At 38.8% G+C, this 12,474-nt stretch overlaps 1 protein-coding gene across 1 annotated transcript in view; it reads left to right on the top strand.

Annotated features, from left to right (window-relative positions):
- Positions 1–12,474, top strand: part of KCNQ1 (potassium voltage-gated channel subfamily Q member 1) — a 523,393-nt gene that overhangs the window by 183,074 nt on the left and 327,845 nt on the right. The gene's annotated exons all lie outside the window — the stretch shown is intronic.

The raw sequence follows: 12,474 nt of genomic DNA, 5'->3' as shown, positions 1-12,474 counted from the left end.
ATTTTTGTCTATGAGGGCTCCCTGGCCCTTAGCAGAGGAGTTTTGGGGTATATAGTAGAGGGCAGGATAAGAAAGATCTGCTGTTCCAACTCTTTCTGTGAACTTTTCCACAGAATCCAGTCTATAGAGTACACAGATAGAAATTCACACTCAGCATCAATTACATAGTTTGTAATATAATAAAAACAAAAGTGGTTTGTGGTTAGAAATTTCTTCATGAATAAAGTCTTAAGTTGTCACAATTGACAATGACGATTTATTTCCCATGGGAATCCACATACAATTTTTTTTATGCTCTTGTAAATTTGGCTGCAAATGTTTCTTTTTTCTTCTTTAAACAGTCCACTTGCTAGAATTATAAAAGGCTCTAGCATTCCAAAGTTAATAGGCAGTGTTGCTACAGAATCTTTCATGCAGGTATTCTAAAGTCTCTATGGTATATATCAAAAATATCTAGCCAAACTCTGTAAACCAATTAGCATGTAGATGTCTCAAATGCAACTTCAGTTCAGACTATAAAAGTGATCCATGCTCTATAAGAGACACATCAGCATGAAGAGTATTTTATAGCCCAGCTGCATAATACGGTAACTCTTCGTCAGAGAATGAAGGGGCTTGGAATCAGTAAGAATAATGTGCTGTTGAATCTTGGACTGCAGTGCCATATATAAATTAATATGCCCCAGAGACCATGAAAATGAGTGTGTATGAAAGAAACCGATTCCATAACCACATAGGCGTGAGTAAGAGCCGCTGTGTGAATTGGAGGCATGTGCTTGGCAAAAAAAATATCTGCAAACAGATTTCACCTGAGAGCATAAAATTACTTCTCTTTGACAGGCAATATAAATCACCTGGCAAAGATATTGGTTACCTACTGTACTATTAGGAAACTTGCCTGGTAAAAGTCAGATTAAGGAATGTGTTTAAAATATCTGTTTCCACTTAGTTTGGAAGGATGGAACTATTTTTGCAACTAGTTCTTGTCTATTTCATTGCAAGTATCCTGATGGTAAAGGAAGATTAAGGCAGCAACAGCTTTATGAAAATGGCACTTAAGGATGTCTCTGGGGTCTCCCTAGATCAGTCATGAACTGGCCGCATTTATTAAGTATGCCCATATTTAGAAAAGTGAGAGAGGAGGCAGCTGCATGACCATTGCACTACCACAGCAGGCATCTGGGCCTGTTAATGGTTCAGTTTTACAAATTGTACAGCTACTGTATGATGTCAGAATTTGACATCGTCAGAAAAATGGGTTTTGTTAACACTACTTTGCCTAAGATTAACCTCTGTCCGCAACTCAGTGCAACAGTACTTCTATATTGGGTGCTTGTCCACAACTCAGTGCAACAGTACTTCTATATTTGACACTTGTGTCTTGGTGGCACAGGGGAGCTTGGAGTAATTTGATTCTGTATCACCTCAATTAGCAGTATCACCTCAACTAGTAGTATGTTTTGACAAGTCAACAGAGCAGATCATAAAAAGGACTCTGCTGGATCAGACTGGTGGTCCATCTAGTCCAGCATCCTATCACATACAGTGCAACCAGTTACTCTAAAGAATCAACAACAGGACACAGAGGCTGAGAGTTTCCTCTTGGCCCTCATATCCAGAGGTTTACTACCTCTGTATATGGAGGTTCCCTGTATACAGGGCTTTCTTTAAGCAGGAATGCACAGGAGCACAGTTCCAGCTGGCTTGGTGTGAGAGGGTGTGGCCTAATGTGCAAATGAGTTCCTGCTGGGCTGACAGAAAAGCCCTGCTCAAAACAATGGTGATTTAAGGGGTATGGCCTAATGTGCAAATGAGTTCCTGCTGGGCTTTTTCTATAAAAAAAAGCCCTGCCTCTGTGTGTGTGTGTGTGTGTGTGTGTGTGTGTGTATATATATACTGCCTCGTATATGGAGGCTCATCATGACTAAGAGACACCGATAGACCTATCTTCCATTAATCTTCTTTTGAAGCTGTGTATGCCTTTGGCCATTAGTACATCCTTTGGCAGTGAATCCCTATTTAAATCACTTATTGAGTAAATAAATATTTCCTTTTATCCATGCTGAATCTACTGCCCATCAGCTTCATTGGATACCATTGAATTCTAATATTTTGGAAGAGGGACAAAAAGCTCTATTCACTCTCTCTACCCTGTGCATAATTTTTATAAACTTTTATCATGTTCCCCCTTAGTTGTCTCTTTTTTAAGTCCCAGACTATTCAACTTTTTCTCATAGGAAAGGTGGTCCAGCCTCCTGATCACCTTGGTTGCCCTCTTCTGTACTTTTTTCAGCTCTACGATGTTCTTTTAGAGACAGAGTGACCAGAACTGCACACAGTATTCCAAATGAAGCTGCACCATAGATCGGCTGTGTGCAAAGGCATTGTAGTACTGGTTGTTTTGTTTTCATTCCTTTTCCTAATGGTCCCCAGCACAGAGTTTGCCCTCTCCCCCCCCTTTTTTTTTTACTGCAGTGACACACTGGGTGACATTTCCAAGATCACTTTTTCCTCTCAGTCTCAGCAAGTTCAGAACACTTATAAAGCTGAGATTTTTGGTTCCAGGGTTTATCATATTGTTTATATTACCTACATTTAACATCATTTGCCGCATTATTGCCCACTCTTCCAGTTTGTGGAAATCTTCCTGGAGCTCTTCACAATTGGTCTTGGTTTTTGCCATTCTAAATAATGTTGTTTCATCTTCAGACAGGCCCTTGTAGGACTTTACTGCTTACTTTCCTCCATTATGAGAACTGTCCATTTATTTCTGCTTTCTGCTTCCTTTTGTTTGATCATTTTTTTGGTCCATAAGAAGACCCATCCTATTATCTTAGGACTGCTCAATTTCCTCAGGAGTCTTTGGTGAGGAACTGCTTTGCTCCATTGCAATATCACTTGTGTGTCTCCATCACAAATGCTTTTGAGGCTCATGAACACAATCTGAATTACCTGATTAACATGATGGATCGTATTCCAGATACAAGATCTGTGGACTACATAATGGGAGCGTTTTGTACTTTTCTATTTCTTGATCTGTCACGATCAAGGTGAGATTCAGGACAAAACTTCAGCGCTTTCTGTGGCCCCATGTAGTGTAGCTGGAGCCTTAGGCAGATAGAAGAACCATGAAATGGAGTACAGAGATGTGTTTTCTTTCATATTTGCTCCCCATAATAATGTAATATCCTGTTTGAACTGGAGTGGAGAGATGAGAGAATCATGTTTCCTGCCCCACAATAATTGACAGCAGAGCTAGAGTTTCATGAAAAATGCTCCCAGCATTCTATACCTTCTCACTGCACTGCCCATTCCACCTCTTTCCTTGTGACCTGGTCTACACATGTAGCAGGAAAGTCTTAGTGGAATGCTGAGGTGATGGAGTGGAGTGAAGTATATTGCTTCAGATTGCAAGTAGTAAATAACATTTTCACTGCTCCTGATAGGTTTAAAAAAAAAAAAAAACTTCCTTCAAACAGAAAGCCAGCACAGCAGAGAAGAGCTGGGTTAAAATCTCTCCCATGTTTGCTAGTTTTCTGTTTTGAGGCTTTTTGCATAGTTGTTCAAAAACGGTGCCTTCCGCTATGGTCTGAATTGCTTGCTCTTTAAAGTCACATGTTATCCAAAGCAAACTTTTGTATATTTGTCATTGATGTGAAGAATCCTTATTTGCATTGACTGGGTAGCTAATATTGTAAACAATTGGTGCTTTTATCTCTCTCTCATTTTCAAAGATCCTTGTAAAGTCTGAGCAAATATAGCTTCTTCACTTTCAAGTGGTCAGATATAATGGCTGACCTGCTGTCACCAGAATTTTGTTTGCAGTACAGCTAACATTTAAAATGCAGCTTGCAGACGGTCAGCCTCGCCATCAGTTGTAGAGGGAATTTAAACAGCAGCAACTGAAGGAAGTGTGCAGTCAAAACCTTAAGGTTAAAAGGAAAGAACTATCTATTCTGTCATGTGTTATGTTCCTAATGGGCAAGGTAGTCCTGCTCAGCATTGTAGCTGGAATCCAGTCCTTTACAGTCATTTAAATAATTATCAAACTTGTTTCTGCTGTACAGATAGGAAAACGGAAACAATAATAACAGTCTTGCATATACGTTATGGTGTTGTGGTGCTGGATTAGTGCACTGCTTAGCCTGCAAATCAGCAAAGTGATATCTTAGTTTTCATGTTATATTTGTGATAAAGGAATACAGTAAAAAAAAAGTAGGCAAATTATATATAGTATCTTAATATTTATTGTATGTTTCTCAAGTTATACAGATCTTGATAGTCTGGGAAGAGCTGCTATGCATTTCAGTGGATCAAAATAATTACATATAACTCAACAGCCTTACTTGTTCAAAAGCCCTTGGCTCCTCCAATACTGCTTCTGGGTTAGGAAATTTCTGGAGTTTGGGGGTATGGAGTCTGGGGAGGGTGGAATTAGGGGAAGGAGGAGACCACGGCACTGTGTAATACTATAGAGCCCATCCCCTCCTCCAAGCAACCTTTTTCTACAAGGAAACTACTGAAGATCAACTATAATTCTGGGAGATCTCCAGGCCCCACCTGGAAGTTGGCAACTCTAATTGATCATCTGCTTACATGTTGACTTTATCATTGTTTAGGGCATCATGCTGAAAAATACATACAAACACTGAGGTTTCAGGCAGGGGAAAAGCTTCCTATAATTTATTACCTTATTGAGTTGCTATATTGTGGTATTGTTATCCAAGTAAATAAATATATCTTCTTATTCTATTGCATATTGAATACTGGATACAATATGTACAGCATTTCTTTAAAATACCATTTTATAGCACAGTTGGTAGCTTGTATCTTAAGCATTGTGCAGTGGTCATGATGAATTACTTTATATGGTGTGGAGAATTTAAGTATATAATGTTTCTAAATGAAATAAAATTTATGTAGTATTTTTTAAAACTGTTATGCTTAACACATTTTTTCAGTAGTGCTAATGAAATTACTGAGAACTAGGTTTGTAGACTGTTAGTCTTTTGTCTTGGTTTTGCTTGTTTGGCTAAAAACAGCAATGAAAACCTTCAGGATAATTGTTTGAGCCTAGAGGCCCGGTGCAGCTAGTATATCTGGTATATTGTGAATATTATATTCACTGGTTTTTTACCCATTTTGAGATTGGGGTTCATAACTTTACTTTACTTTATTTATGTCCCACCCTCCCTGCCGAAGCAGGGGAAACTTGAAACAATACATACCAAGTCCTAGTAATATTACTCTTCTCAGATATGCAAAAAAATCCTAAGGTTTACAAAGCAAAGCTTACCTATATAGACGGCCTCCTGCAATTTCATGAATGTGAATATAATGAAAACATAATGATACAGTTTTCAGTTTAACTGTAGTATGCAGTAGTGATAGGTGACCATATCCATGCTCAGCGTGAATTGCTGGCTTTTGAGTAAGTATCCTTGCTTGAAAATTTATAAATGTTTGTCAGTATGTTTGCAAAATATGTCCCTGCACACACAGACACATGGAGGTGTCCTCCCTAGTGCTGAACACTTTTCAGTAGCACCCCTCTCCCTGGCTACATGTCATATTTTGGATGCGGGGAGGTGTAACAAACCAATCCTTTACAAAAACGGGCCTTTAATCAGAGGATAAACAACCTGAGCCATCGTTTCTACTCCTTATACTTTCCAGCCTTCCCAGAATGACTTCCTGCCAGGTTGAAGGAAACTGTACTTTTTGTGACTAATTCAAAAGGCCAACTGAAGAGCCAAAAAAAAAAAAAAGATAAGAAGTTCCATCAAGGGCAGCAATTTTGTAATTTCTCTGCATTTACCAATAGCAATTACTGGCTGGCAGCACATGTGAACCTGAATGCCGTCAGCTGTGCAGGCACAAATACACAATTCTATTCACTTGAATTGCAAACAGTCACTGCACTGACTTGAGAGAAAAAAGGCATTGAAAGCCTAGTGAGATTGATTTTTTAACATATTATTTGCAAAGATTACTGTGTTCTCTTACCTGATGTTCAGGACTTTGTATCAAATAAGGTCCTCATCCTACTACTGTCTGGAATAATAACAGCACTTTAGCAATATTACTAGTGGTAGGTGCTACTGAAAATGCCTTAAATTGGGGAAGGTGGGGTATAATGGTATGGTTACAAGAGAATAAAGGATTACTCCAGCTATTCATAAACTTTGCTTTCCCTTTTGCTAAGAGAGAATATTACAAACCTCTGCAAGATTTTTTTTTTACCAGTAATCAAAACACAACTAATAGAGATTTACTATTTGCAGTGAGTGTTGCTCCAGATAATATTTGGGGGGGTTGGTGATGTGTGACATTGACTGAAGAATACTAGTGATTCATGTAGAAGCATGGATGCATCATCACCTGAACACACCTGTAAAAACCTAACAACTTTGTCCTATTAGGGTCTGATAACATTAGCAGATTTATGTAATCCCCCCCCCCATTTTTCTTTTAAGAAAAATAGCTTTAATGGGGTAAGAATTTGAATAGGAAAGGGAGAAGTTCTCACCCCTTCCTCTAACATTTTTCTGATACAAATGTTTGTCCTGCACAGCAAAGGCTAATATAAATTTTGGGATGCCATAGTGGGAGATTTTGGATCAGAGAACCAATAGGTGGGAGAAGGATTATGTGCCCTTCTTCTCACTACTTTTCCACTCTATATTTTGTCTACCAAAGCTGGGGAGGGGGGCTGGCAGGTTTTTTGTGGATTTAAAAAAGTATTTTGGGATTTATCTGTGACATCTTTCTTCTTATATTGCTGTCTGGGCATGAGCTTACACCCAGACTCAACACCCCCGTCACAAGGCTCTGGAGCCAGGAGGAGACTTACCCGGTCCATAGCTGTCAGAAGGCAGGAGGGAGCTGCAGGGCAAAGGAAAGGAGCCACTTGCCCTGGGCCTGGCATCAGCACTGTAAACCTAGTTGGCAGTGTGGAACCTGGCACCACAACAGCCTGGATGAAAGGAGCTGAAACTGATAGGCCCTGGGAACAAATTGGGCCAAAGCTGCAAGCTGCCTTCAGAAAAAGAAGACCTGCCAAGGCAGCCATTGAAGACAGCCTTCTCCTGGCCTCAGCTGCTGCTGCTGATCAGCTGGTAATGCTTCAATGGTCAAGCTATAGCAAATAAAATTTGTATTAGAAGAAATATATTTATTGTATGGTGTACACAATAAAATAACTAAACATAGGGACTGATAATAGGTATATTAAGAGTAATCTAGAATAAGTTTAACATATGTTGTTATAATTTTCTATAAAAAGTTTATGGAAGTATCAGATGACCAACACAAGACTATACACATTTCAGCCTCAAAGGCCTTCCTCAGTGGTCAATAGTATATAATATAGTTTTTAGAAACACATCCAAAAATAAATATAAATTAGTATTGACTAATTGATGTTATCTGAAAATACAAAAAGGGAGAGAGGTGTCCTACCAACCCCCAGTTCTGAGGCTCAACAAACCAGTGTGGAGAACATGATATCAGAGAAGATGGAGAACAAACACGTAAAAGGAGCTACTCTCAGTAACAAATACTTACTTGTTTAAGATTTGGTCCAGACTTCAGGTCTATGCTGTTTCATTGCAGGTAGATATAAATTTGTGTTATAAATTTTAATAAATTTATATAAATTTGTTCTCCTAGAACAAATTACAAAGTTCTCAAAGAGATGAGACACAATGATGAGGGAAGGGAGTTGCAGCCTATGATTGGCATAGGGATAGTACATAAACACCTAGTTTATTTAAATGAAACAAAGTCCTCAGGGCCAGATGAACTGCTCCCAAGGGTACTAAAAGAACTTTTGGATGTGATTTCTGAGCCTCTGTCCACTATTTTTGAGAATTCTTGGGGAACACGTGAGGTGCCAGAAGATTGGAGATGGGCAAATGTTATCCCCATATTCAAGAAGCAGAAACTGACCTGTAACTACTGACCTGTCAGCTTGATGTCTATACCTGGACATTTTTTAGAACAAATAATCAAACAGTTAGTCCTTGAACATTTAGAAAGGATAGCTGTGATCACTAAGAGCCAGAGCAAGTAATGTCAGAGTAACTTTATTTATTTTATTTGTGAAAGTTACTGCCTTGCTGGATTAGGGGAATGCTGTAGACTTAGTTTATCTTGATTTCAGTAAGGCTTTTGAAAAGGTTCCATATAATATTTTTTGACAAGTTGGTAACATGTGGTTGGTTCCTTTTACTGTTAGGTGGATCTATAACTGGTTGACAGATCACACCCAAAGAGTGCTTGTTAATGGTTGCTCAACCTCTTGGAGAGGAATGTCAAGTGGAATGCCTGAAGGATCTCTCCTGGGACCTGTTTTGTTCAGCATCTTTATAAATGATTTGGATGAAGGAATCAAGGGAATGCTTATTACATTTGCAGATGATAGAAAATTGGGAAGGGTAGCAAATACAGTAGAAGACAGAGACATGATACAGGATGATCTTGATAGGCTGGAAAACTGGGCTAAAACAGATAAAATGAATTTTAACAGGGATTAAATGTAAAGTTCTGCATTTAGGTAGGAAAAATCCAATGCATCATTATAGGCTGGGAAAGACTTATCTTGGCAGTAGCATCTGTGAAAAAGCTTCAGGAGTCTTAGTGGACCATACACTGAACAGGAGTTAACTGTGTGATGTAGTTGTTAATAAGGCCAATGCAATTTTGGGCTGTGTCAACAGAAGTATAGTGTCCAGACCACATGAAATGATGGTATTACTTTACTCTGCTCTAGTTAGACCTCACCTAGAGTATTGGGTTCAGTTCATTTCAATTTAAGGATACAGAACAAGCTAAAACGTGTCCAGAGAAGGTCAATAAAGATGGTGAGGGGTCTGGAGACCAAGTCTTATGAGGAAAGGTTGAAGGAGCTGGGGATGTTTAGCCTAGAGAAGAGATAACTGAGAGTGTGATCACCATCTTTAAGTACTTGAAGGGCTGCCATATAGAGGATGGTGCTGAGTTGTTTTCTGTTGCCCCAGAAGGTCAGACCAGAACCAGTGGGTTGAAATGAAATCAAAAGAGTTTTTGGTTAAACATTAGGAAGAACTTCCTGACAGAGTAGTTTCTCAGTGGAGCAGACTTCCTTGGGAGGTGGTGGGCTCTCCTCCTTTGAAGGTTTTTAAAGAAGGGCTGGATGGCCATCTGACAGCAATTCTGATTCTGTGAATTAGGCAGATCATGAGAAAGTGAGCAGGAAGGGTTGCATCAATGCTTAGTTCTCGTGGCCGTTTCTTACATGCCAAAGGAAATGGTGATTGCCACTTTGGGGGGAAGGCTGCAATTTTTCTGCAGGCTAATTTTGCCAGGAATCTTGGAGGTTTTTTGCCATCTTCTGGGCATGAAACAGGGGTTACTGGGGATGTGGGGGCGGGGAGGTATTTGTGAATTTCCTGCATTGTGCAGGGGATTGGACTAGATGACCCTTGAGGTCCTTTCCAACTCTATGATTCTATGTCAATAGACATTTGCACCTCATTCAGCACCTTCTGTGGTGCATACATATTTCTTGTTTATGTATGTTACTTCATTAATTTCAGTGAGCAGAATCAAACCATGTGCATATGCATGTACTGGTCATGATGCTCTGAGCTAAGAATGGATCCTTTCTTTGAAACACATGGGGAAGATCTTGCAGGAGTACAAATTCATGAGTGTATTGGAGTTCCCACAATCTTAAACAGTATCTGGAGTGGGTGCTAACCTAGCTTTGCATTGTGAATTCTGCATAGGTAGCACATGATTTAATGGTGTTAAAGGTGGTCACTACACTCTTCTGTATAAGGATACAGTACAAGCGTAATGGAGGAAGTCAAATAAGTAATTTGTTAGGATTGTATTGCTACCTTTCATGAATATGTTATGCAGTCAAACTTGATTACCCAGGTGATAAGCTTGCAATGTCTCTTTATGTAGACCGCTTCAAACACAGAATCCTTACTGAATTTACTAGGAAAGAACAATTTGCTTCAAAGAGCAATGGCATTCTTGGTCCTAAGTAGATGGCTTCAGCAAATAAATGGGGAGCAACTAAGAAGGGATAATAAAGCTTTGGTGATTTTAGCAGGTATTCTGAGACCATCTGTTTTTTATTTGAGAATTCTAACACAATCTTGCTCGTATCAGATTTTAGGCATTTAAATAATATTATTAGAATGTATTTTATACACACCCTTTGGTTTTGTAAATAGCTCTTATTCCTTTCCATTAAAAGGAATATAAAGGTTTAAATTGTTTATAATTGTTTCTTTTAAAAAAATGGAACACAGCAAAGTATTTGCCCCGTTGTATAATAGTCCTTTGTGGGAGGGCTTAGACATTTTCCCAATATAATGTTGTTGTTTTTTCTAGAATTGTGGAGTTTATGTAAAATTAGTTTTAGTTTTGAAATAATCTGAACAAAAAACTCGAATAGAATGCTCTGATATTTGGAACTATTGTGGAATTCTTAAACTGTACATCCCAGCTGGAATTGACTTGTGCTGTGAAACTGTATACTTGCATAAACTTAGACTCATGTTCAGAGAAGTGCGAGAGAGAGACTCATGTGTGCAGCTAAATTTTTGTGGTCATTTTCTGAACAGTAGTTGAACAGGAGGCTGCTGTTTTGGAAAAGAGCAACAAAAGCCCTGTTGTATATGCACAATTCCAGGCACATCTGTAAAGCGGCTTACTGGATAGTGGTCTTAATATTGATGCTGGCCTGTGCTTGTGTGTTGTGCTGAAATGAAAGAGACGTTGTTTCACAACTAATCTTCTACAATAGTATCCCACACCTCTGCAAGTCAGTCTGTTTGACCATTCGCCACCTGCTCTTGAATACTTTGCTGAGTGTGAGGAGAATGTAATAGACTATGTTTGGAGAACCTGCAGCTTTTCCTCTTAGGAATCTTAGGGGAATAGCTCTGGTTTGTCCTTAGATAGGGAAAAAGTCTCCTTGTGATAGCACAAGTCATTATGTACTGATGCAAAGGGTGTTTCTCCCACTCTTACTGTTTGCATAACTAACAGTCACTGAGGATATCTTGCTAACAGATTGCACATTATTGAAAGAAGATACATTAAAAGGAATAACAAGATTTAAATGCTAAGGGATCCACTATTGAGAGCAGTTTAAAGGCATTCCACACCAAAAAGTGTTTTAAAACTTCTGAATGATGCTCTCGGGTTTTAAAAACTTGCTCCAGGAAGAATCTTCTATAGCTGTACATTCTTGTTCAGTTGTCCATGGCTAAAGCTGCAGCATAGGTAGTGAAGAGAACACACCATGGTTCAACACACCATGAAAAGCCATGGGGAATCAGAAGTCTATCAGTTACCTGAGCTCGGAGCTTTCTGGTCATTATGACTGTGGCTGTGCTGGACAGTCATCTGTTGAACATTTGGAGGACAAAAGTATTATTTGAAAAAGGTGAAATGTCCTCCAGTCATCTGTAGCTTGGTGAAAATGTACATTGTTCACACATGTTTGCATCCACTGTTCCCTGGACCTGTGGCTATCTTTTTTCATTTTTTAAACTTCTTTTTTAGGGCTCATCTCTTTTGCTTTGCAATCTCAGCCTGTCAGGGATCATAAAGTGACTTGTGGGGATATCACAGTGCCATGCGATAATTGGATTTTGGCAGAGAAAGCCAACTGAATTATCCTTAGTTAGAATGCATGTTGTAAATGGGCAAGGAATGTGTCCTGTTATCTTGCCATACCATATAGAGGCAGTTTTATTGACCACCCTGACTTTCGCTACAGACAGTGGAGACACCGAACAGAACAAAAAGAGGGGAAATGCCAGGAGATAGTTGGTTGATCTATTCTTGTACAAAGTCCCTATGTGTTTTGCTATGCAAGCTTCATCAGGGGGAATTAGAGTACTCATCTAGTGCTGGAACTGTCCACAGCAATTAAATTCCTTTAATTTCAAGTAAGTTCTTGGGAAAATGACATTAAAAACCTTCCAAATGAACAGAATAGATGAACATGTACACAATCTGTTGTTTCAAATTATGTAGTGTGCATGTGATGTAGTATCAATGAATACTAAGCTAAAGGAGTAAGAAAGATTTACAATTTAGACAGATTCTCTTGATCATGCATATTTACATTCCAGGAAAGGTCATCAGATCTTAATCTGATATTCTGGATTGGCCTGTCTTTTGCTTACTTAAAGTAATAAGCAATAATATTGCTTCCAGAAGGAAGATTTATTTATTTATTGAGTACAATTTGCATGCATTTATAATGCTGCTGTAAGATTTAGGGGCTGATTTCTTACACATTATATATAAAAGCGCACATGTAGACTTGTGAAGTGTGCTTATTCTGATCTGTACTTATAGTAGACCTGAGTTCATAGTGCAGCTTTACATATGCTGTTTTCTGCAAAGCTTTAAAAAGGCAGTGCAGAATTGTATTGACAATTTTGTTACAGCAACTGTACA

This window comes from Heteronotia binoei, chromosome 21, assembly GCF_032191835.1.
Source record: "Heteronotia binoei isolate CCM8104 ecotype False Entrance Well chromosome 21, APGP_CSIRO_Hbin_v1, whole genome shotgun sequence".
Taxonomy (NCBI): Eukaryota; Metazoa; Chordata; class Lepidosauria; order Squamata; family Gekkonidae; genus Heteronotia; species Heteronotia binoei.
The sequence above is the reverse complement of the archived record's forward strand: the minus strand, read 5'-3'. Positions and strand labels throughout refer to the sequence as shown.